This window comes from Microcebus murinus, chromosome 11 (assembly GCF_040939455.1).
Source record: "Microcebus murinus isolate Inina chromosome 11, M.murinus_Inina_mat1.0, whole genome shotgun sequence".
NCBI lineage: Eukaryota > Metazoa > Chordata > Mammalia > Primates > Cheirogaleidae > Microcebus > Microcebus murinus.
The window spans coordinates 98,190,899-98,217,787 of record NC_134114.1 but is presented as its reverse complement, the minus strand read 5'-3'; the positions used below and the strand labels follow the sequence as shown (position 1 = coordinate 98,217,787).

At 37.6% G+C, this 26,889-nt stretch overlaps 1 long non-coding RNA gene across 2 annotated transcripts; it reads left to right on the top strand.

The window, feature by feature from the left end:
• The first annotated feature begins 400 nt into the window (after positions 1-400).
• LOC105857743 (uncharacterized) lies at positions 401-26,889 on the top strand. 2 transcript variants are annotated; one of them, XR_001147814.2, is made up of 4 exons: positions 401-708; positions 2,770-2,907; positions 22,850-22,928; positions 26,268-26,889. It is a non-coding gene; the product is annotated as an uncharacterized LOC105857743 (long non-coding RNA). The 2 variants fall into 2 exon arrangements; XR_001147813.2 differs by having other exon boundaries at positions 2,645-2,907.

The following is a 26,889-nucleotide window of genomic DNA, read 5'->3' as shown; positions in this document are numbered from 1 at the left end:
TAGGATTATGGGCCTGAGCCACCGCACTCGTCTTAGCTCTGTACTTCTGCCTCATTCCCTCCCTCTTAACCACTTAGGCACAGCGTGGGCTGTAGCGACGGCCACAGATGAACCAAGCCTCGACCGTAGCCGGCAGCCGTGATGTGACTTTTCTAATTTTTCATTTATCAAAATAAAATTGTGAGCATTTAAAAATAACGCAATGAAAACATATATGTGTGTGTTACCTGTTCTGATTTACGTTACAAGGAAAGCTGCCTGTGAAGTGAAGCGAGCTCTCTGTGCTTCCAGCTGTCCTCGTCACACGAGAGCAAACGCCGCGTGCCGGGCCATGCGCAGCGCAGACTCCGTGCGTGCCGTGCGTGCCGTGCGTGCCGTGCGTGCCGTGCGAGCCGTGCGAGCCGTGCGTGCCGTGCGTGCCGTGCGTGCCGTGCGTGCCGGGCAGGCGGGCGGGCGGGCGTCCCGCAGGGAGCGCCGCACCGAAGGGGTTAAGCAACAGTCTTCCTCTGCTTCTTACTACATGGATGAAAACATGGCCACAGACAGCTTTGAAATTTCTATGTCATCGGTCCAGCCATTCTGAGAAAAACAAAATCAATCCCAACCCTTTCCCCTCTCCCCAACCCACTCATCATTCCAGATTTCCAGTCTTAGCAGATGTTCACCTTGGCACAATCAACTGTGGCCAAGGGCTGATGTTCAGTGAGTGTGAGTATTCTTACCACCCTGTAACCATGTGAAGAGTAGGGAGGGCCTCCTCAGAAGGAAAAGAGGAATTGGGCAAACAACCAACCTATAAATACAATCACATTCTCATTACTCACCACATTCTTTTTTTTTTTTTTTTTTTTTTTTTTTGAGACAGAGGCTCACTCTGTTGCTCGGACTAGAGTGCTGTGGCATCGGCCTAGCTCACAGCAACCTCCAACTCCTGGGCTCAAGCAATCCTTCTCCTCAGCCTCCCTAGTATCTGGGACTACAGGCATGCGCTATCATGCCTGGCTAATTTTTTTCCATATATTTTTAGTTGGCCAATTAATTTCTTCCTATTTTTAGTAGAGACAGCATCTGGCTCTTGTTCAGACTGGTTTTGAGCTCCTGACCAGGAGCGATCCTCCCACCTGGCCTCCCAAAGTGCTGGGATTACAGGCGTGAGCCACCGCGCCAGGTCACCACATTCATTTTTATTTGGAGTTATTTGTTGCAATAAACTGGCACTGGTAAACAAGTTTTTTAAAAAAGGGAAATCTTTTTGGTTCATTTATTAATAAGAATAGCTCTTTATAAGAATGAGTTCATTTTATCTGATAGTGGATTGCAACTCCTTCCCATGTTTTTGAGCTGTGCATCATAAGGAGATATCATCCTCCAAAGATACTCTAGTTTGACTCAACCGGAAAATTATCTATTGTCAAAGTCATAATAAGAAAATCCCATGATGAAAAGAGATCTTAAAATCATGTTTCTGACATAATGAATTTTATGGTTATTATATGAAAAGTATTTCTAATATTTAAGAATAAGATATTAAGATTTATAGAGAAAAATCATAACCAACTGAAAGTAAATCTAAATTTTCTATGGACTTTCATTATGCAATTAGAAATATGTTTCCAAAGGAGAGAAAAATCTTCAGTCAAGCAAACTGAAAACTTTTGTAGAGGGGGAGTTAACAGGATGGGAGTCCCAATGCAAACCAGATCGTATATAATTTTATCAGGTTTATGTTTTCTAGACATGCCTGCAATGTTATGTAAGACTGGGATCTGTACATTTTTGTCAGTTCTCCTATTCTCTACTATATTAGTTATCAATTGCTTCATAACAAATTACCCCAAAATTTAGCAGCTTAAGACAACAAACATTTCTTATCACACAGTGTCTGATGGTCAGGAATCCAAGAGTGGCGTAGCTGGGTGGTTTGGGCTCAGGGTCTCATGAAGCTGTGGCTGAGCTGTCTGTGGGGCTGTCATCTGCAGGCTTCAGAGCCCACAGTGGCCGGCCAAGCAGGAAGCTGGCACTGGCTGTGCGCGCCAGGCCGCGCGGCCCAGCTCACGCCCAGCTGTCAGAGAGAGCAGAGGGAACGGAGTAGAAGCTATAGTGTGCTTTATGACTTAGCCTTGGAAGTGACAAACCATGAGTCCACAGATCCCACAGACCGATCCTAATATTAATATAATATGGGAGGGGATTCCATAGGGTGTGAACACCAGGAAGAAGGAGTTACGGGGGGGCACCTTGGGGTCTGGCTACCACATATATACTTCTTATACCTCAACAATTGCCGTCTAACTTGATCTCTGCTTCCATTTCTAGAACTCTAATTCACTTCTATTTTTTTCATGGTATTCATAATAATGTTACAAGTCAACTGTAACTTTACAGTTTGTGCATGGAGACTACTTTCCTAAAACAAAAATAGGTCAAGCGAATGTCCCTCTATATTCAGGCTATTGTGCATTCATTTAACAAATAATTACTGAGTTTGGGGCACTGTGTTTTCTTTACTGTTCTACTATGTCACCCCTGTGTTCTATCTCCCTCTTTTTTTTAAAAAAATAGCTTTATTGAAATATATTTCACATATTATACAATTCACTCTTTTAAACTGTAAAGCCTCTCTTTTTAAACTTTTGTTTTCAAGACAAATGCTTGACAATATCTAAAATTGGGAACTGTTCTTGTGAATCAAGATATGTGGCCATCCTACATATAGTTAAATGAGAAGATCCAACTTTAAGATTCAATGCATGTATGTTCTGCTATCAGAGCACTCAGGGAGACACAGATGCCTTCTTTATTCCTCCTGTGACTGCTCTACAAAACTCCAGAAGCATGGCGAAACGTTGACTGTGAAGCAAACAGGACCCACAATAACTACAGTGCCTGAAGATCTATTTTCTCTGGGTAAGTTCTCCGATCACAGCCCTACCGTTTTATCCCCAAGAACAGATAAGCCAAGCTCCAATAGTGACTTTTTACCAAATGCTGCTGCTCCAGAAAATCAGGTTACTAATGGATATAAATTATATTTGAACTAATGTTATTCCAAAAAAATAAAAAATGCTTTCACATCCTCTTAAAGAACAATCACATAAGTGTAAAGCATAGCAGGTGTAGATCTTAAGGGAAATGTACTATACATTCTTTTATTTCTCTCCTTTAGGATAATTTTCAATTACTTAAAAAATATATAACTAGTACATGTATACTACAAGAAATTAGAGCACACATAAAGGCAAAAGTACAAAAAGAATTGCAAGCACTCTCAATCCTATGATCCAGGGACAACCTGTGTATAAGTTCTGGTATATATATCCTTCCAAAGATTTTTTTTTTTTAGTGTACACTTACGTAATTTGTAGCTGGTATACTGCAAGCTTTACCAGTCTGTAATTAAAACCTGGGCTTCTATTAATAGTTAAAACCCAGATTATTTCTAATTGCTGCGCAGTCTTTCTGCTCTGATCCCCAGCCCATGCCCACTGCCTTCTTTCCTCCCTGCACTAGCCTCCCTGGGTCCACATCCACCAAGTATCAGGGCCCCTGAAGGAACCTCACCGTCACCATTGCTAATGGTGTTCTTGCCTGTGTGAGGGCTACCGACCATCTTATGGTACTTGGAAGGCTGCCAAATATCTTGTGGGCCTCAAAGCAGCATCGCCATGTGCCACGACGCTAAAGAAAACGCCTCCTTCAGCTCCTCAGAGCTCCGTTCCCACACCCTGTCAGCAAGCCTGCAAACACACACAAACACCTGTCCCTGAGAACAGTGACATTTTTAGAACAGCAAGATCTTAAGCCAAACTTATAAAACAAAACCTTTCTCTGAAAGAGAATAATACCTACCGCGTAGTAAGAACACTTAGCTCACTCGTATGGGCAGCCTCCTATGTGAATCTCTTTGTTAACATTCAAGTTTGAGGGCTCACCATTTCAGACACCTATTCAGATAAGGGATCAGCTTAATACTTCTGTCATTAAATGGCCTATTTGGGATTTTCAGATCAAAGAAAGAATCTGCCCTAAAAGTAAATCCTATAACTGCAAAACAAACAAACAGTAAAAACTATTTCACTCCTTTGACAGTTTTGTAGGCTTTTATCTTCTCCATCCAGGTTTCAATTGGCCAAGTTTCAGTAAAGGTACAAGTTCAAGGTTCTTGTTCCTTAATTAGCAGTCTCAGCTCTGTACTCTGGTTTCTCTGCAGAGGGTCTTGACGACAGGCAGGGATTGCAAAGGGGAACTTCCCATTTTCATGCTTTAGGTGTGTGTAGATTTGTAAGTTGTGGTAATGTGAATAGATCCATATACTAGTTGTGTAATTACAAAAAATAAGCTGTCAACATCACCACCAAAAACACAAAAGTAGAGACCCAGCCACAAACATGTTAAAGCATTCAGAGAAAAGCTGTGGTATATCTATTTCTAATACACTGTTATAAAATTTGGGGTGGCAGTGTGGTCCACTAGAAAGATGAATCCAGAAGTCGGTGCACCTGGCTTTGTAACAACTGTGCAAGCCTTGGACACATCACTAAATCTGCTAGTTTTCTTTTCCATCTCATGTTATATGGAATGCTGAGGCTTCTTGGAACTCCACCGTTCTACAGGGCTGCGGTTCCCAACCCCCAGCACGTGGCCCATTACCAGTCCCTAGTTTGTTAGGAAACCAGCTGCACACGACCCCTTGAGCTCCGCCTCCTGCCCATCCCCACCTCCCCAACCAGTCCATGGAAAAATTGTCTTCCATGAAACTGGTCCCTGGTGCCAAAAAGGTTGGGGACCACTGCTGTAGGGTATATAAGTTCCACTTGAACATCCTGGTTGCTCTTATTTCTCCAAATAAAACTAAATCTTCTCCAAATTCCCTTTTACTGGGTTGGGGGAAAATTCAATTTGTCATTTTCAGATTTCCCTCCCCTGCTCTAGAGTGCTGTCACAAAGCCCCAGGGACACCGTGTGGTCCACACACATTGGAGGGCGCCCTCTGGCCTTCAGCTGGCACTAAACACTACTAAGGCTCCTTGTCCAATTCTGCAGGGTTTATTGAAGGGAGGTAGCTCAGCTTCTTTTTACCTTATCTCAGCCATGAGGATCCTTTAACAACCCTCCGAATTCTCTTGTTCATTGCCACCTCCCCTGTGCCATTTATTCCTCTGTGTTCTTTTCTCCCTGCTCCTGCCCTTCTCTGCGCTGTTGGTGTTCTAGAGCTCTGGGAGTCTGCACCCCGTAGTGCCCATTCTCCCATGCCAGCAGCTGTGGGCAGGGCTGCTAATGGGCGCTGGCAGAACACTGGAAGGCAGAAGGCAGGGAGAAGGGGTCACCCGTGGCCTCCAGTTTCTGAGAGTGTCTCAAGCAGCAATAATGGTATTTGCTGCTGGTATTTGGTACCTGTGTTGCCAACATTACATCCCTGGTTGGGGTGACACCTCATCAGCAGATCCAGAGCTGACTGCAATAGTGTCTCCAAAACACCATGCCAGTACAGGCTTGTGAACCCGAGCCCAGGAGCATTGGCAGTCTCCATTCTTTGGGTATCACCCTTCTTACTTTTCATCCTCCACCACCCTCCTTTTCTATTTTCTCCCTTCCGTACTTTTGTAACCAATTCCTTGAATTAAATTTCTTCCGATTGAAATGCTCAACTTGGTTTCTGTTTTCTTGACCAGACGCTGAATAACACAACCTTTCTTCCCTCTGCCCAGCATTCTCTAGCCACCCCATCACAAGTCTTATGCACTTAAGATGGGACTGTGTATAAGAGTAAGATGCTGTCCTTGCTCTTCTCAGACTCCATAATTGGTTAGGGTTTCTGTGTTTGCAAATAACAGAAATTCAAATGAGGACTCCTAAGACAAGTGGAAAATTTTTCTTAAGACAATTGTGAGTCATGGAACCTTATTGCTGGGATGTATACAGGCCTCCAGAGCTATGGATGGGAACATTGTAGCTAACCGTTTCAGTCAGCCAATGCTGCATAACAAACTACCTTTATAGTAATAACTATTTATTATTTTTCACAAGTCTGTGGGTTGTTGGGGCAGTTCTGTTCATCTGGGCTAGGCTTGAAAGATCTCATCTGGAGGGTCAGGTAGGGCCTGGCTTGTTAGGATGGTCTCGACTGAGCACCAGAGCTATGTTCCTTATCCCTCAAGCAAGCTAGCCAAGCATGTTCTCAGGGAGAGGATGGATCAAAGATAAAAAGCATAGTGTCCAAGGCTTCTTGTGATCCAGGCTGGAAAATGGTACTCTGTCACTTTTGCCAAGTCACAAGTCCAGCCCAGATTCAAGCGATAGGACACTAGGCTCCACCTCTTGATGGGAAGAGCTCAAAGACATACTGTGAAGGGAGTGGAAGGCAAGTGGAGCTCCGGTGCCAGTTATGGGATCTGTCTACCACAGGAACCCAGGGAATCCTCTCTGCCTTTCTGTGAAGGTCTGCTTTATTCTTCTTTCACTGCGGATGCGCTTTCTCTCTTACCTGGTCTGTGTGGTAGGCAATGGCCACTGCAGTGGCTTCCAGGTTTACATTTTTACTGTTCAAGAAGATAGCCAAGCTAAAACCGGAACCTCAACATACCATGTGGAGCCTGAAAGAGATCTCAGTGGCTCATCTTGAGTGAGCTGTCCGTTCATGGATCAATAAACTGTGGTCTAGACAGTCGAGTTGGTGTTCCTATTATGGCCTATTATGGCCATATGGATGGAAGGAGCGTAGAGGGTAGTTATCAGAAAAGAAGACAGCAGCACAAACATTATTCAAATAGAGCTACAAAATTTACAAGTGGTCACAATATGTCTTCAGTCTTTTTTTTTTTTTTTTTTTTTTTGAGACAGAGTCTTGCTTTGTTGCCCAGGCTAGAGTGAGTGCGGTGGCATCAGCCTAGCTCACAGCAACCTCAAATTCCTGGGCTCAAGCGATCCTCCTGCCTCAGCCTCCCGAGTAGCTGGGACTACAGGCATGCGCCACCATGCCCGGCTAATGTTTTCTATATATATTCACTGGCCAATTAATTTCTTTCTATTTATAGTAGAGACAGGGTCTCGCTCTTGCTCAGGCTGGTTTCAAACTCCTGACCTTGAGCAATCCACCTGCCTCGGCCTCTCAGAGTGCTAGGATTACAGGCGTGAGCCACCATGCCTGGCCATCTTCAGTCTTTTTTACAGGAGAAATAACATTTCGCAACTATGGCTTAAATCATGAACAAAGGAGGAAGACAGATTAGGGTCATGAGAAAGAACAAGGGTTCTAGAGTAAGCCTGTCTGTCTTGGTCTCTCCCATCCACCATATCCTGGCTGTGCGACCTTGGTCAAATTCTTGACCTCTTTGCAGTCCAGTTACTAGTAAAACTGGAAAGAAAATGATTCCTACCTTTTGGATGGTTCCAAGGATGTATATTAGCAGATACATAGCGTATGTATTTACATAGTGTCCATGCATAGTAAATGCTCAAAAAATGTTAGCTATTAGGCCGGGCGCGGTGGCTCACGCCTGTAATCCTAGCTCTCTGGGAGGCCGAGGCAGGCGGATTGCTCGAGGTCAGGAGTTCAAAACCAGCCTGAGCAAGAGCGAGACCCCGTCTCTACTATAAATAGAAAGAAACTAATTGGCCAACTAATATATAGAGAAAAAAAAAAATTAGCCGGGCATGGTGGCACATGCCTGTAGTCCCAGCTACTTGGGAGGCTGAGACAGAAGGATCGCTTGAGCCCAGGAGTTTGAGGTTGCTGTGAGCTAGGCTGACGCCATGGCACTCACTCTAGCCTGAGCAACAAAGCGAGACTCTGTCTCAAAAAAAAAAAATGTTAGCTATTGATACCGTTATTGCCGTTAAAGAAAAAGTATTGAACACTGAGAATAAAATTCAGTACTTGTGAGTTCTCTCTATTAACCCCCATGGTCAGATTTATTTGCAAGGTGCTATTAGAGAGGCCTAGTTTGAAATTAAATTAAACTTATCACAGTGTCTCCCCACTGGAAGTCCCAGAAACATATTTACCATTCTATTCTCATCTTTCAGGTTTTTGTATATGCTCACAAAAATACGCACAGATATAAGTCACAGTGCGCAAGGAAGACTAATATGTCAGTTGCAGCAAAATTCAGCTATGAATCATCAGGAGTTTGGGTAGCAGAGAGTGACTTTCTGTTGCAGGAAGTCAGAAAAGCATAGAATTTTGAAGAAAGAAAAAGGTTCATCTTTATCTAATTTCCCCCTAACTGCTACACAAAGCCCCCAGACCTAGAAATGTTAGTAACGTATGCCCATTAGTCCTGGCCAAAAAGGAAAAGAAAAAAATTTAAATCTTGAAAGATTCATTATAGATAAATTTAAGTCATACTATGTAGAATGCAAGTAAATAGGAGTTTAGAGGACGCTGAATCAGGAACTTATGTTAGCAAAAGTAGGAAGCATTATCTTTTTAAATTTAAAAAGTTTTTTTATTATGTAATTTTTTGGAAGATCAGATTGTATTGAATGAACCTGGTTTAAAAGTGCAAGCAAGATATCATGAAAACGTATTAAAGTAGCTTCTTCTGTTTTATTTGCCGCACCTACATTCTTCGTGCATATTCACATAGGAAGTGGCTTGAACTGAAGCAGACTATTCCCTTATAATCTTATCAAAGATAGAAGCCAATAGTTGCAATGACTCACTTATTTCCTTCTGCTTTCAATCCTTATCTTGGGACCAGAGATTGCATTACACTTGGTAAGTAATTGTACATCTTTTGTGAAGCACCTTGAAGTATTCTGGCATGATAATAAACTGAGCATGTTTTAGAATTCCCAAACAAAGCTAAGTTTGTGACTGACCCTGTCTCTTTAATGTAACACTTCATATTATTTTGAGAACCTGTAGTGAGTCACTAAAAAAAAAAAAAAAAAAAAAATCAGAGCAAAGAACTTAAAAAAATAAAATTAATTAATTTAAACAGATTTCTGAAATCTATTTGTTTCATACTTTTTGTCACTTCTAAAATATACTGTTATGAACATGTCTGAGAATAAATTATGGGTAACCTGATGCTTAGAAATTTTATTTTTCTTCTATACCATCCTTGACCCAATTTATTTTTTTCTCTGCATGAAGTATAATTTAGAGGTTTGAAAACTATGAATAATGTTAGTATGGGTGAGGGACCAAATGAGAGTAACCCAGGCACAACTGATTTGATTATTAATACAATGTTAAAATGTGTGGAGTGTGAAAGAAAGTGCTGGTTGTTTCCTCAAATCCATTTTCCACTCAGTCTCTATTAATAAATCCCCTGGTATGCATGTGGGCACATGGCTGCATCCAGTCAAGGCTATGTTTCTTTTTCTTTTTTTTTTTGAGACAGTGTCTCCCTTTGTTGCCCAGGCTAGAGCGAGTGCCGTGGTGTCAGCCTAGTTCACAGCAACCTCAATCTCCTGGGCTTGAGCAATCCTCCTGCCTCAGCCTCCCAAGTTGCTGGAACTACAGGCATGCACCACCATGTCCGGCTAATTTTTTCTATATATATTAGTTGGCCAATTAATTTCTTTCTATTTATAGTAGAGATGGGGGTCTCGCTCTTGCTCAGGCTGGTTTCGAACTCCTGACCTCGAGCAATCCACCCACCTTGGCCTCCCTGAGTGCTAGGATTACAGCCGTGAGCCACTGCGCCTGGCTGGATTGACCCTTTTCAAAACCAACACTTTAAAAATTTATTCCAAGAGTTTCATTGTACTTTGCTTATTGAAAATGTTTATTATTTCATTAAGAAGAGAAAATATTATAGAAATTTTGGGAAATAGAGAAGTAACTTAAAGACCTCAAGCCCTTAACATCATTTTTGCATTTTTTGTATATTTTTAAACTATAATTTTATGTCCTACATCCCATCTTTGCAGCTGGGATGCCAAGTACTTCAGTTTGGACAAAGAGGTTTAAATGGCACTTATGCATGAGTATCTCTGGACTTTCCTGGGAGAAGTGTCTTACCCCCACTTCCCACCACCTACCTACATCTCATTCAATAAAGGGATAGTGGGACGTGACAATAAAGTGATTATTATTAGTGATTATCATTAGGCATCATCAAAACAAAGAACCGTGAGAGGGAATTGGCCATGCCTCAGTCTGTAATCAGAGTGACACCCCTAAGCCCTCACCAGCATCGCCAATTTCAATGGGAACAAATCCACCCTTAAAAGTACAGAGCATTTTTGTAAGCTGGTGATTGCTTATCAATTGGAGGTTTTCACCTATTACAGACCCCACCCAATAATTCTACCATTATCAAATGTGAAAAATGAGAATTGGGCCCAAATCATGGCAAGAAAGATTTGTGCTATAAGAAAAAGTTTAAGGAAGAATTTAAAAACACTAAAGATGATGATAAAAAACGAAAAGATCTACATTAAAGATCTTAATTTTGACTATATTTGATAATAGGATAAACAGCTGCATTTTGTATTCTAGTTTCTTCATTTCTCTATCTGATACAGTGTTGTATGAATTCCCTAAATATTGCATTTATTAAAGTTATAAAAGTACTTTTCTGTGAAAAAATACAGTATCTTTTCTTATTTTTATGTCTCTGTAATGAGTATTACTTTAAAAGTTGTATTAGCATTGAGACGTAAATAATTCTTAGAGAAACTCAAAAAAACACAGGCTTACATATTTATTTTTGTCATGCAAACCTTAGGTAGTCAACTAAATATATATTTAATTATATCAAAGCATCTGCTTAAGCTACAATTTTAAAGCCATTTTACAGGTCATATACGGGACAAAGATGTCTTCATTGTACACTGCAAATATTTTGTTTATAGCATCAGGTAAGATTGGCTGTAATTATAGTTTTCTTAATCAGGTTAGAAGGCTATCAACCACAACACACATTCATCCCACCAGTTACTTTAATCAAGTCTGAAAAACAGAGGGCAAGCATCACTGTACTTGGTTGTCATCCAGGCCCCAGGGGGCAAATATGACTAACCAATGCTGAATTCTCTTGGATTTGAGAAAAGGAAGAAATGTAACAAATGTACATTTTCTTATAGTAGCATATGCAAATTCTTGAATGTTGGCAACCTCCTTTCACTAGAAAAAAATGAAGCAAATTGATAAATTTCTGCTAATCCTCTTCTCCTCCTACTCCTCCAAATCCTACTACAATAATAGCAAAACTGATCTTAATTTTTTTGTTGTTGCTTGAAAAAAATCTTCCAGAACAACCATATTTTTAAAAATATAACTTATATCTGAGCAGCTGAATCCCATGAATTTTTCCTAAGTTTTGCAAACACATTATCTAGATATGATAACTATAGTAGCAGCATGTTTGCTGTTTCTTATCTTTAATTTTGATTATATGCCATTCATATTGAACATGAACTAGGATAAAATATAACATCATCACTGGAACATTTCTTCCAATATCTTAGCATTATAGTATTTATTCATTTTTTTAAATTTATTTACATTTAAAAAAATTATTTTCCTTGTGATGCAGTAGAAAGGAAGATGGACCAGGAATTAGAAGACTTAGATTCAATTTCTGCTTTTGACCTTAATTTGTGGTGTGGTCACCCACGGCACCCAGGATGTTAAAATGTACATCACTATCTCATCTGTATCATGAGGAGAATTAGACTAAAAGATCTCCAGGATATTTTTCTCTAAATTACAATATGCTAAAGTTACAATTTAAATAAAGATTTTAAAATATTTGTTTTTTTGGTATACTTCTGTAAATATCCCTGGGTTTTATTTTTTGGGTTTTTTTTTTTTTCTTTAAAAACTGTAAACTTTGAGTAGCACTTATGCGGCAGTTTTAGTGGGAATTTAAAGTAGATCTTTACTGAAGTTTAAAAAAATATAAATGAGTGTTTGGATTGAGTAAGATTATTTTGTACTTGATGAGAGTTCAAATTTAGAACCAGTAATTACAACCCAAAGTTATACACGGCATAAGTTAAATAATGAGCAAGTCTGTAGATTCATTACTAAAATAATATTTTTGTGGGTTTCTGTTTGTTTGTTTTGCAAACTCTACTAGTGTGTCCTCTGAATTTATCAGTGCTTAAACTTTTGGAGAAGAAATTTGGCATTGTAAGAATCCTTACTTTATTTAGATTATTAGAAGCTGTAGAAATAAAACCATTCCAAGGATGATCTAGATTTCATTGCAATGCAAAGTTTGGACTTTAGCCATTTCTGTAGCCCATGATGTTATTTTTCTTGTTTGGAAACCATTAATTTCTTTTCTCAAAACCCACTCCTCTTCTTATTTCCACTATTAAGTTTTTCCTCCTCCACCTCCTCCCCGCCACTCACCCTGCCTCTGTACCACTGATTTTTGGTGCAGCCACTCTGACCTTTCTCCACCAGCTGCTGACCAGGCACTGAGACATTTCAAGGAAATACAAAATGCTGGGGGCCCATGAGATCAGTGTAGTCTATTGATCCTCCACAAAATTTCCCTTGGTTGGCTTTAGCTCCAGAACATTTATCCTCTGTCTTTGGTAGGTGTTGATGTTTGTGTTGCATATGTTCCATCATCGACACCAGTTTCAAATTTTTACAGATTTTCACGTGGAATTTTCACATGGAATCCATCCATTCACATGGATTCTTTCTTGACCTTCAAATACAATCAGTTACCTAAATGCTGATCTAAATCAGAATTGTGCATCAGACACCTTACAATTCATTAAGTTTGCATCACGATTTTTATTGCCACTTTCCTTAATTCTCAGCTGACATTGATTTTACAATTCTGCAGAGAAAATGCCAAATTATTTGAAAGATATAGTACAGTTTCATCAGCTGCTGAATGAATGCAGATAGGGAAAGAAAGAACTATAATTTAAAGAGCATCTGATTTATATGCAAAAGGCAAATGCTTCAGACTGACTACCAAATAGCTGTCTTCACTTTTCTGAGGGAAATCCTTACTATGTGGGATCAACAGTCTGCAGACTCTGACTGATGTGGACGTAGGAACAGGTGACCTTTAGGTGACCAAAGGCTGTGGAGGGCTAAAAATTGAGGGCATTCTGATTCATGCTTAGCTTGAAATTATAAGCTGCACAATGACGAATACCCTAGAATAAACTACAAATCTTTGTGATGTTGAGAAATGTAGACAAGAGAGGAAAGTAAGGTAATCAGAAAACCCAAATGTGCAGACAAAACACTGTTCAAAAGCATGCATGAGCTGACACTGATTAGCTGCTTTTGTTCTATAATTCCCAGACGTACTTGCAAGCTATATAATTTCAATTGGTGTCATATTTTATGTGTGACATTCATAGTTTGAAAGATTGCCATGATTTAATCCCTTGTTCTTGGACAAAAAGCTAGAGAGAAATGAAGTTTTGAGGCGTTTTCTTAAAAACCATACTGAATCCATCCATAAAGGATTCAAAATGTTGAAAAAGATGTAGCATTAACCGGATGATTTCTAGACTTGCTTTTGAATTACATGATCACTCTTTTTGGCAAATGTAACGCATTTAATTTTAAATCAGATAGATTCTTGCCATGGTACTGCTGTATTTTGCTAGTTAATGCAAATTATTTAATAATCTGTTACCAAATTCTTTAACCAATTCTTTATCTAAGATTAAAGTGTTAATGTTCATTCTATTGCTGGGTGGGTTTTCTCCAATTTAACCCGAGAAATTTTACAGACAACAGACAAGCTTCTTCCACCTTTGTAAATGCGTCAATGCATTGGTAGTAAAATTCCTTGCTTCTATTTGAATTATCCATACTACTATTATCCAATTAACAATTCTGCCTTATTTTGTTAGATCAATTCATTTTTATGTCACATGCAGAATTTGTAAAAAGGCATTTATGTAATAAGTGATGTTGAATTAGTTTGTCTTTAAGATCATTTGTAATACATAAGTTCTACAATAAAACATTTTATTAATATTTTCTAAAAAATAAGAAAGTAAAACTTTCGCTTGATTACACAAATATTAGAAAGACACTATTCATGCCCACACCCAAATATTTTCCTTAAAACTTTCTTTAAAGCATTTGTTGGAGCCCCTCCCCACTTTTCATTTTATTTTGTGACTCAGAAATACTGTCTGTGTCACCATAGCCACATGGGTAGATTCTACTGCAAAGAGGAGTAGCCAGCATTTTTTTTTATTTGGTTTTGGTTTTTCTTTTTAAAAATTGTACATATTTAAGGTGGTCAACATGATGTTTTGATGTACTTATCTTGACATACATATACATAATGAAATGATTGCTTCAGTCTAGCCAATTAACATATATATTATCTCATATATCATCTGTAAATTCTACATTCCTGGCAAATTACCAGTATACAATTCAACTATAGTTTTCATGTTGTACATTAGATTTCTATATTTATTCATCTTACATAACTGCAGCTTTGTACCTTTTGACTTATATCTTCCCATTCCTCCCTTTCCTCCCAGCCCCTGGTAACTACTTTTCTACTGTCTGTTTCTATGTATTCAATTTGTTTTTTTTAAGATTGCACATATAAGCAAGATCATGTAGTATTTTTCTTTCAGTGCGTGGCTTATTTCATTAGCATAATGTCCTCTAGTTTCACTCATGTTGCTGCAAATGGCAGAATCTTCTTTTTAAAGGCTGAATAATATTCCATTATATATACATGCTACAATATCTTTATCTACTTACCCATCCATGACATTTCAGTTGTTTCCATATCCTGGCTATTGTGAATAATATTGCAATGTACATGGGAGTGCAGATACCTTTATGAGGTGGTGATTTTATTTCCTTTGGATGTATTCTCAGTAGTGGGATTTCTGGATCATATGGTAGCTCTATTTTTAGTTTCTTTAGCAACCTCCATACTGTTTTCCATAGTGGCTGCACCAATCTACATTCCCATGAAGAGTGTACAAGAGTTCCCACTCTTCTCAACATCTCTCTAACCCTTGTCAGTTCTTGTCTTTTGGGTAATAGTCATCCTAACAGGTGTGAGGTGATATCTCATTGTGGTTTTGATTTGCATTTACCTGATGATTAGTGATGTTGAGCACAATCTTGTAAACCTGTTGGCCATTTTTATGTCTTTGGAGAAATGTCTATTTAGGTCCTTTGCCCATTTTTAATGGGCTTAGTCATTTTTTTTCTTTTCTGCTTTTGAGTTGTGAATTCCTTATATATTTTTGATATTAACCTCTTATCAGGTATCTGTTTCAGACATATTTTCTCCCAATCTGTAGGTTGCCTTTTCATTTTGTTTGTTGTTTCCTTTGCCGTGCAGGGCCTTTTACTTTGATGTAGTCCCTCTTACTTATTTTTGCTTTTGTAGTCTTAGCTTTTGGTGTCCCATACAAAAAGTTATCGCCAAGGCCAATGTCAAGGAGCTTTCCCCCTTGTTTTCTTCTAGGAGTTTTACGGTTTTACGTCTTACGCATGGGCTTTATCCATTTTGAGTTGATTTTTGTGTATAAGGATCCAGGGACCATATTCTTTTGCATGTGGAGTAGCCAGCATCTTGATAATCGCTAGGAACTCTGGGTAGAATGAGGTTGGAGGTGGGGGAAGGGAGATTGGTTCAGTAACTGGAAAACAGTATGGAGGTTGCTAAAGATATTAAAAATAGAACTGCCATATGGTCCAACAGAAGTGGGGAGTGTGGTGGGAGGTTGAGAGGTAGCATGCAAATTCATAGGCAGATAAGAGAAACTCCTTTTATATCCTTGTAGAGACCTCTGCACTGAGATCTTCACCACGAAACTGCTCACTCCCAAATTCTGCACGTTTTAATTGAAAACGTTCAAGTTTTATGTATTCGTTTTTACTAATGCCTTAACAAATTCCCACAAACTTAGTGGCTTTAAATTTAGCTTTAAATAAAGCATACATTTATTATCTAATAGTTCTGCAGGTCATAAGTCAGATATGGGTCTCACTGAGTTAAATCAGGGTATTGCCAGCACTGAGTTCCTTTTTGGAGGTTCTAGGGGAGAGTCCATTTGCTTCCTTTTTCTAGTTTCTAGAATCCTACATTCCCTGGCTCATGGCCCCTTCCTCCATCTTCAAAGCCAGCAATGTTGGGCCTAGTCATTCTCACGCTGCCACTCTCTGGTTCTATGCAGCCAGGAAAGGGTACATACTTTTAAAGACTCAGGTGATTAGATTGGGCCCACCTGGGTAATCCAGGCTAACTTCTCCATCTCAAGATCCTTAAGCCTATTCACATTTTGAAAGTTCCCTTTGCCATATAAAGAAACATATTCACAGGTTCGGAGGATAGGGCACCAACAATCTTTAGGAGGTCATTATTTTGCCTACCACACCTTGGTAGACGTTCATTTGCTAACCTTTCTTCTTTCTCTCCTCTCCCTGTTTATACTGATATCGTGAACTTTCTGTCTACTTTTCTTCACTCCTTTCTCCAGGAATTTTATTTAATCTCATACATTTGACATTTAATGGGGGTGGTTTTATTACTAACATGCAACAAATTGAACATTTTAATTTTAATTAACGTCGTTAAGTCAATAATCTAGTGTTATTATTTGTATTTATATGACATATAAATCAGTTATTAAACAGCCAAACTTTTAGCTGATTTAGTAGGTTGTAAGAACTGTGTACATATTATGCTTATTTTCTTATTAGCTAAAAATGTCGACATAAATAAATGAGGCTTTTAAATCTAGAATGTCTTCCTCTGACTGATAGAAGAATTGATTTTTCTCTTAGAGCTGAGCTGGTTTTCAAAGTTACTACTCACTTGACTATCTGATTGGCTGTAAAAAATGTGGACTAAAATTTAATATTAAAAAATTTTAAGTTTAAAAATTTTTAAATTAAAAATTTTAAGTTTAAAAAACTTAAAATTAAAAACTTAAAACATAATACAAGACTAGAAGTTCAGGATAGGGAAGGAATGAAAATTAGAATTTTGGTTAAAGTTATTATTATCTTTATTAGTGGTATTTGTGAAATAACCTCTGGTTCATGGCTCTTTGATTTCAAGTCACTAAACTCTACTCACTTAAAAACTAGTGTTGCCAAATAAAATTCAACACACTCAGTTAAATTTGCATTTCAAATAAACAATACTAATGTTAAATAATTTTTTAGTATTAAAATGTCCCATGTAGCATTTGTTAAATACCCATATCAAAATTGTTATGTATCTGAAATTCATATTTAACTAAGTATTCTATATTTTTATTTTATAATTTGGCAATCCTATTTGTAACTAAAATTTTTGCCAAAAATGTATTTCATATGTCTGACAAAGATCCGGTTAAATTTGCCTTGACTTGTTTCTGCTAAATTTCTAACCAGTATACTGAATTAAGGATGGGATGAGAAGCCATATGCCAATTAGAGAACCAAGATGGGCGTCTACATTTCTTCCTCTTCTTTCCTATTAGAAAATCTATGGAAAATAAGTTTCCTTTTATTTCAGTTGTTCAATTTGAAACACAAGGCATTTAATTCAGAAACATTTGCAAGAATACAGAAGACAATATAGCTTGAAGTATAATTTCAAACATGGATGGAATTAATTCAATGTAATAAAAGCTCATTTTCAAAAATACTATTCTTAAAGTTGTCACAGTTCAAATTCCATTATCGCTACCAGCTCTAAAGGGATTGTATTATTTCAGTTCTTGTCACCTATTGGAATTTGGATGTTTCAGATGTTTGTTTGAAATGAAGATGCAGCTGGCGTGCTGCTTAGACATATTTGGATTGTCCAGAATGTTAGCTCTCTCTAGTAGATGGCTGGGGCTCTCGGATCAAGTTTCTTTCTCCACTATACCTTTGCCATCAACCCTTATGCTTTTTATACCTACATTAGTAAACTTCAGGCTCCTTCACTTTGCAATCTTTCACTCTTTAACTTTGCACATCTTCACCTTACCTGCACATCTCCCACATGTGGGTATGATGCTAATCAGGATTTTACCATCAAAAATTTTCCATAGTCTTTGACCAGAGCCATTTCTCCTTTAGGGCCACATTCTCATAGCTGCTGTCTTCTCCACTCCTTCTCTATCAGGCAGCTAGTTTCACTTCACCCAAGCAGTGAGGTCTTCCTTGAGCACCTTGCACACACTCCCTGATTTCCATTCTGACCATTCCAACACTGTAGATTACCTTCCATCTCGAACTTTCCACGACCTGGGCATCAGTATCATGACCTCACAGACCTTCTTCTTTGGCACCAGTTCCTTGACAAGAGAACTCTGTTAAAGGACAGAGGATACTGTGGGCCATCTCCCCTGCAAAGTCAAGTGTGTCATCAAAAAGATTATGGGGGGGTTGGGCACCGTGGCTCATGCTTGTAATCCCAGCACTCTGGGAGGCTGAAGCAGGAGCACCTCTTGAGCTCAGGAGTTTGAGACCAACCTGAGCAAGAGTGACACCTCATCTCTACTAAAATAGAAAAATAAGCCGGGGCATCATGGCACATGCCTGGAGTCTCAGCTATTCTGGAGGCTGATGCAGGAGGATCACTTGAGTCCAGGAGTTTGAGGTTGCTGTGAGCTATGATGATGTCACTGCACTGTAGCCTGGGCAACACAGTGAGACTCTCGAAATAAAATAAAATAAAATAAAATAATAAAATATGGGATAAGCTTAGTGCCAGGCCAAAATATGAGAGGCATACAAGATCCAGTCAGGACCAAAAGAATATGAAAAGTTTGCAGAGTCCTATCAGGCAGTAAAAAGATTAATGGAATCAAATCAAAGCATGAAGAAGTTAATGATATGGGAATTCTAGCTACCTTAGGTAAGTGATTAAAACTGGTTTGTGAGCTGCATAGACTTGTTGACACAGTTTGTATAAAAAAAGGTGTAATCCATTTTGGGATTCCAGCAGAATCATGAAAGTATAGATCTCAATTCCCACTTTCTAGTTTTAAATTTCCAAACAACAAATAATTATCAAGGCCTTAGAATAACTTCATTCTCCTTGAGATGATAAATCTCCTTCACTAATTAAGTAGATATCTGGATACTCAGGAAGGTTTAGAATTAAATATGGACACAATGAAGTAAATCAAACCTATGGTATTTAGGCTTTTATATAAGAACTTTTTCCATAATTATTAGAGAAATGTATTTGTTATTTAATCTGAGAGATTGCACATGTGACTTACATTTGAAATATGTGTTTGGTTTAGACATGTTACTTAAGTGGAAAAGTATAATAGAATTTGAATAGTTATTAAAATCAGTTTTAGAATATTTAATAACAATTGTGACTCACATTTTTATAGAAATAATTTATTAGAACTACAACAGTTAAATAGGAACTGAGGAAGGCCTAACTTGTCAGGGAGGTAAGTGTGCCTGTACAGACACTTGAAACACTTGCAAAAAATCAAATATATTAAGTTTATAATTTAAAATGTGGTAAAATGCATATAGTATTTAAATAGAACTACTTAAATAATTTTAATTTGTTCAACATGAGTTAATTGAACAACAAAAGAATTAAAAACAGTAAAAAGATATCTGAAAATAATTGTTCTTATTTTATATAAAATTATTGGATTCTTTTTAAATTATTGGATTTGTAAGTGGATGACTTAGATGTTGACCCCAAAGCCTTAAGAAACTTTACCTTAAAAATTTTTTGAATATTGATTTATAACCTAAATAACTCTAAACAGCCCATTCTGAACCCAAACTGAAGCACTCAGCCTAATCCTTAACACCGCTCGTTTTCTCTAATTTTTTTTCCTACTTCCAGAATATGCTACAGTTTTCTGTTCTACCCCAAATATTTCCTTTTCTCCCCAACCCAGTTGAAGTTCTGTCTCAGATACTAGAACATCTTCTCTAAAATTCAACTCTCAATGATTGCTTCTTTGCTTTGAGATTTTAGTATTCTTTTTCTCTGTTTCATTCACTTTGGACTTAACTGTTGCAGTCAGAACAGCATCTCTTAACCTACCTGAAGGGAATTTCTTTGCATCTTTATATCTTTTTGTTAGATATTGGGCAGACCAGTTGTCTACATCAAATCCTTGACTGAGTGATTTAATGTGTTTCAATAACTCAACAAATTTTTGTTTTTAATGGATTTATTGAGGCATAATTTGCATGCCATAAATTTTTCCCTTTGAAATACACAATTAAAGAATTTTTAATAAATTCTTTTTCCTTTAAAAACTTTTATAGATTTAGGGGACTCAAGTGCAATTTCCTTACATGGATATATTGTGTAGTGGTAAAATCTGGGTTTTTAGCTTACCTATCACCCTAATAGTGTACCTTGTAGCCAATAGGTAATTTTTCGTTCCTCACCACCCTCCCAACTTCCCACCTTTTGGAGTCTCCAGTATCCATTATTCCATTCTGTGCGTCCATGTGTACTATTGTTTACCTCCCACTTATTAGTCAAAACATCCAATATTTGACTTTCTGAGTTATTTTACTTAGGATAATGACCTCCAGTTCCATCCATGTTGTTGCAGAAGACGATTCCATTCTTTTTTATGGCTGAGCAGTATTCCATGGTATATAAATACCACATTTTCTTTATCCAGTCATCTGTTGATGAATACTTAGGTTGATTCCATGTGAATAGTGCTGTGATAAACGTGTGAATGCAGGTGTCTTTTTTAATATAATGATTTATTTTCCTTTGAATAGATACCTAGTAGTGGGATTGCAGGGTGGAATGGTAGTTCCATTTTCAGTTCTTTGAGAAATCTCCATACTGTTTTCCACAGAGATTGTATAATTTACATTTCTACCAACAGTGTATAAGCATTACCTTTAATCTTCATCCTTGCCTTCTGTTGGTTTTTTTACATTTCAATAGTAACCATTCTTACTTTAAGATGGTATCTCATTGTGATTTTAATTTGCATTTCTCTGATGCTTAGTGATGTTGAGCATTTTTTTGTATGTTTGTTGGCTGCTTATATGTCTTCTTTTGAAAAATTTCTGTTCATATCCTTCTCCCACTTTTTAATAGAGCTATTTGTTTTTTTTCTTGTTGAGTTATGTGAGTTACTTGTAGTTTGTGGATATTAGCCCTTTGTCAGATGCATAGTTTGCAAATATTTTCTCCCATTCTGTGGTTATCTGTTTATTCTGTTGATTATTTCTTCTGCTCTGCAGAAACTTTTTAATTTAATTAAGTCCCACTTGTCTATTTTTATTTTTGTTGCATTTGCTTTTAAGAACTTAGTTATAAATTCTTTGCCCAAGCCAATGTCCAGGAGAATTTTTTTCTTTCAGGATTTTTATAGTTTCACATTTAAGTCTTTAATCCATCTTGAGTTAATTTTTTTATATGGTGACAGATATGGGTCCAGTTTCATTCTTCTGCAAATGGCTATCCAGTTTCCCCAGTACCATTTATTGAATAGGGTGTCCTTTCCCCGGTGCATACTTTTATCAACTTTGCTAAAACTTAGTTGGTTGTAAGTATGTTGCTTCATTTCTGGATTCTCTATTCTGTCTCATTAATCTATGTTTCTATGTTTATGCTAGTACAATGCTGTTTTGATTACTAAAGCCTTGTAGTATAATTTGAAGCCAGGTAATGTGATGTCTCCAGCTTTGTTCTTTTTGCTTGCTTAGGGTTTCTTTGGCTATTCGGGCTCTTTTTGTTGTTGTTGTTACATATGAATTTTAGAATTATTTTTACTAATTCTGTAAAAAATGGTATTTTTAAATTTGATAGGAATTGGATTGAATCTGTAGATTGCTTTGGGCAGTATAGTTATTGTAGTGATACTGATCCTTCCAATCCAGGAGTGTAGGATATTTTTCCGTTTGTTTGTGTCATCTACATTTTTTTTCACTAATGTTTGGTGGTCCTCCTTGTCAAAATCATTCACTTCCTGGGCTAAATGTATTCCTAGGTCTTTGTTGTTGCTGTTATTTTGGGGTTTTTTGGTTGCTATTGTAAATGGGACTGAGTTCTTGATTTGGTTCTCAGCTTAATCTGGTGTATAGATATGCTACTAATTTTTATATGTTGATTTTATATCAGGAAAGTTTACTGAAGTCATTTATCAAATCTAGGAGTCTTTTGGAGGAGTTTTTAGGGTTTTCTAAATATAAGATCATATCATTAGCAAAGAGAGATAATGACTTCCTCTTTTCCAATTTCTTACCAGATTGTTTGGGCTAGGACTTCTAATACTATGTTGAATAGGAGGGCACCATTTTGTTGTTGTTGTTGTTGAGACAGGGTCTCACTCTGTCACCTGAACTAGAATGCAGTGGTGTCATCATAGCTCACTGCAACATCAAACTCCTGGGCTCAAGTAATACTCCTGCCACAACCTTCTGAGTAACTGGGACTATAGGCATGTACCACCAAATCCAGCTAATTTTTCTGGCTTTGTAGAGATGGGGTCTCACTCTTACTCAGGCTGGTCTCAAACTCCTGACCTCAAGCCATCCGCCTGCCTCAGCCTCCCAAAGCACTAGGATTATAGGCATGAGCCATGGCACCCAGCCTTTTTCCATCTTTAACACTATAAAACTTCCCTCTTAGCACTGCTTTTTCTGTATCTCAGAATTTTCAGTAAATTTATAGAGCGTTATAACTTGTCCCATAATTCAGTTTTAAAATATTTCAATCACCTCCAAATTCTCCTGAGCTTGTTTGGAGTCAATCCCCCTTCCTATTCTCAGTTCCAGATAATCACAGATTTTCTTTCCTCTCCATACATGTTGCCTATTCTGGACAATTTATATAAACCTAAAACTACTTCTTTCACTTAGCATAATGTTTAAAAGTTTCATCTATGTTAGCCGTATATCCATATATATATATATTTAAATTACAGAATAGTATTTCATTTAATGAATATTTCATCATTTTGTTTAACCATTCACCAGCTGAAGAACATTTGATTTGTTCCCAGTTTTGGACTATCACAGATAATGCTGCTAGGAACATTTGCGTACAAATATTTGTGTAAGTATATGTTTTCATTTTCTTGGATAGATTTTTAGGAATAAAAATGCTGAGTCAAATGGTAAGCTTATGCTTAATTTTTTAAGAAATTGCCAAAATATTTGCCAGGTGGCTGTGCCATATGTATTTTTACACAACAAACATTCTGAGGCTTACTTTTCTTTTTATAGACAGTGTTGGTTTCAAAGACAAATATGCCATAGTCTCTGCTTTTTAGGAACTCATAGTCGAAGACAAATGTAGCAAATTGCCACAGACTTGTTTTCTTTGGCCTTGTAGAAGATGGGAATGCATTTATTTCTAAGTCCCATAATATTTAACTATCAATATTATCAATATTAATGATATTTAATTATCTCATATAATAAGTCTAAAAATAATTATTTCTTCTTAGGCGTAGCAATTCAACAATGTCATTAGTAACTACTGCTCTTTGCATCTTTTCCCTCTGCCATTCTCGGTGAGCTGACTTTCATTCCAAGGCCAGGCTGCAATGCAGCACAGCTGTTGCAGCTCCAGGGATCGCGCACCCTCAAACTACTGCTCTCACAGCCAGAGATGTAGTCCTCCTTACTGTTTTTCTTTTTATTAGGGAACAAAACCCCTTCCAGAAATCTCCATAATAATTTTCCCTTATATTTGTTTGATTGACACTGGGTCACATGCCTATTTCTAACCAAATATCTGCCAAAAGAGAATGAGTTACCATGCTTGCTTAGACTAATTTTGCTTTATACTCACCCTTCATCACTTGGGACCAGGTGAGGAATACAGGTTATAATACTTCCAATCTCACTATTATCATGGCTTCTTTGACAGTATTTAGAATCCACGTTGGGACTGCCACTTTATCTCCCTGACCCTCAGTTTCCTGCCATGTAAAACAAGGGGACTGGAGTTGGACTAGGGTCAGGAAAATCACTGGATATTCCTTCCAGCTCAAAAGACTTGCTAGTACCTTAAAGATTTTCAAAATTTCCATTCTCCATTCCAGGGGGGATTTTAGGGGGTCTAGCTCCATTCTTACTTGATTCCAAGAATTGCAATCAAGGTATAGAGATGGGAAAGAAATTTGTCTTTTCATTTTTGGTCAGACAAATCTGCTTTTTTCTCCATGTGACTTTGCTTAGAGTCACAGCTTATATTATCTTGGATCTTAATATAATTCTATTGAGATAGCATTAAAAGAATTAGAATCAGGATCTTCAATGTTAAAACCCACTGGCTTAAAATATGTCTTTGTGGTTGATTTGCCTACTATTTTGAAAGCACCATGATACTTAAATATTCTGGCTGCTAAATATGACAGGTGTCTGATGATCCTCAGAACAGTTGTCTAAAAATAGAACTTGAGCCTGGATACATCCTCTGGCATAGCTATAGGCAATCACCACTATAATTAATGTAAATGGACACCGGATAGCTTTTTTGTGAATTCTAATACAGCACTTTCATTGTTTCAAAAAAAAATTTTGAGATTAAAACCTAGAATTTTATGACTTAAAGGAAATTTTGTAGCCTATTGCAGAAAGGGTAAGGCAGAAAATATTCTGTGTCGAAGGATGTACATTTGGTATTTTTCCTGTGAAATCCTTAACGTAAATGGCACGATGGGATTTTCTTGGTCTCAACACAGGTGATGGGTGTTGAGGCTGAGGAGGCAGCTAGGATGCGACTTGGAGAAGAAACAGATTTGTTTTGCAAGGTTTGTGGAGAGCTGATGGAGGTATGAGGCCAAGAGGAGGGGTATTTATTTGACACGTATGTTGAGGCCATTAATATCTCAGCACTTTACTCTCATGATCTCACACGATCATCACAGGAAACCTATGAAGTAAGTACTCCTCTCCTCATTTTACAAATGGGGAAACAGTTATGATTAAGAAAATTTCCCAAGCTCACACAGTTATTAACTGACAGAACTGGCACTCAAACCCAAGTTAAACGAATTTCAGAGATATGCTTTTAATGACTGTGTGACAGTGACAACCATGGGATTATTGGTTTAAAATCCGGTATCCATTTATATTAATTATAGTTGTGATTGGTTTAAAAAGAAAAGCAGTATTGAGGTGTATTATCTATCAGCTTAGTGAAAAGTGCTGTTGAGTCGTTATTGAAGAGTGTAGTAAAATTGCAAAATAGATAACATGAAAAGATATAAAAATAATTATAAATACTTACATTTGGGGTAAAAGGTATCAAAATAGCCACACTCCGTGGAGGGTAAGGAGCTCTAAGCAGAGATGTATCAATTAGGGCTTTGGGAGCAGGTGGGGGGATGGGGAGTTATGTGGAATCCGAGGCGGGGGAGGAGGAGAATGTAGTACCTGGAAACAAAGAAATGGAAAAAGGTAGAAGTTAAAAGTTCAATGAAAAAAGAAAGAATGAAGCTACTAGAGGGAAATGATGAACGTACTGCCAGTCGCCAGGATGTCAGGAGTTCTTACAGCTGTGGGGAGAAAGTAATGTGTAAACTGGAAGCCAGTGATAAGAGCAGGTTAATGAAGGAGTCAAGCCTCAATGGGAAAGAATTATAAGGGATAGAAGGAGCAAGAGGCTTGAGGAAAATATTATGTAGTACTTTTAAGCTTGACCTGCCACCTATAGCAAAAGCAATATGCTGAGCACAAAATTAAACTGACTGAACTGTGTTAAGATGTACTATTGTTTTATATCCATATGCACTTGGTGTGTACAGTTGTAAAGAAAAGCCTCGGTGGGCGGGAAGCCCAAGGATTTGGGTCAAGTGCTAGGTATGTTATTTGCTGTCTATTTGCTGTGCTACCTTGTACAAGTCACTTGTGGCCTCTGGGCCTTTATGTCTGCATCCGTAAGATGAGTTGTTCTTCGCCTGAAGTGGGATAAGATATGTGAGAAGGCTGAGTGCATGGTGACTCTGCGTTGCTCTCTGTAATACTATTTTGAAAGCATTTCAAATGAAAAATTTAATGAACTTATAAATTAAAAGATTCAAAAGGAATAAAAATGTATACAATGAAAAGCAATTGTCCTTCCCACCTGTAACACTCAGTCTACCACAAACAGATCTCCTCTTTCCTTCCAGAAAATTATATATAAAATCTCATTTATTTTTCACTTAAATAGGGGTATGCTACACCTCGCTTATTTCATGTATAAGATATTCTAGAGATCATTTATAACAGCACAGGTAAGCATATCTCATTATTAGAATGGTTTGAAAGTATTGACTTATTTAACCCGTCTTCTCTTGATGGATACTTAGATTTTACTCAGTTGTTTATTACTAACCACTTTGCAGTATAAAATCACATTGCAATTTAACGAACATTAACTAATTACTGTGTATATACCCAGTCTTCTTTTTAGCATCGTTAGATAAAGTAGGCACGCTCCTCGTCATCCAGGAACTCGTAATGCAGCAAATGACGCTGGCTGATACTCCATGTCCAGACCTGAGGACCCAGTGCGACCTCTTGTATAAACATCCTGCTTAACTAGAAATGTCTTTTCCTATTTCCATATTGCCACTTTGCTTAAAAATTTCTGGTCTGTCTTTCTGTTTATGTAAGATATGCAGAATTCCTTTCTGGGGGGTCTCTTTATATCTCTTGATCCTCTTTTATCTTTGCTACCAAAGGGTTTGCACATCAGTGAAAGGAGTGTGGGTGATTTGTGAGCTCTACCACATTTGGAAATATGGGTCACCAATTTGAAAAAAAAATTGGAGGTAAAAATATCATTATAATATGCAATTGGCATATGAATTGCAGATGCAGCTATTATTAAAAACCCTGTGGATGTAGAACAAATGCAAGTAAATATAATAAAATATTTAAATATAATCAAATAATGATAATTGTATTAATAATACTTCCAATTTGCATGATAATTTACTTAAAATATTTTAATGTATATGTTCCAATCCACTCAGATTGTTGGATAAATAAACAGACTTGCAAATGCTTTGGAAACAAAA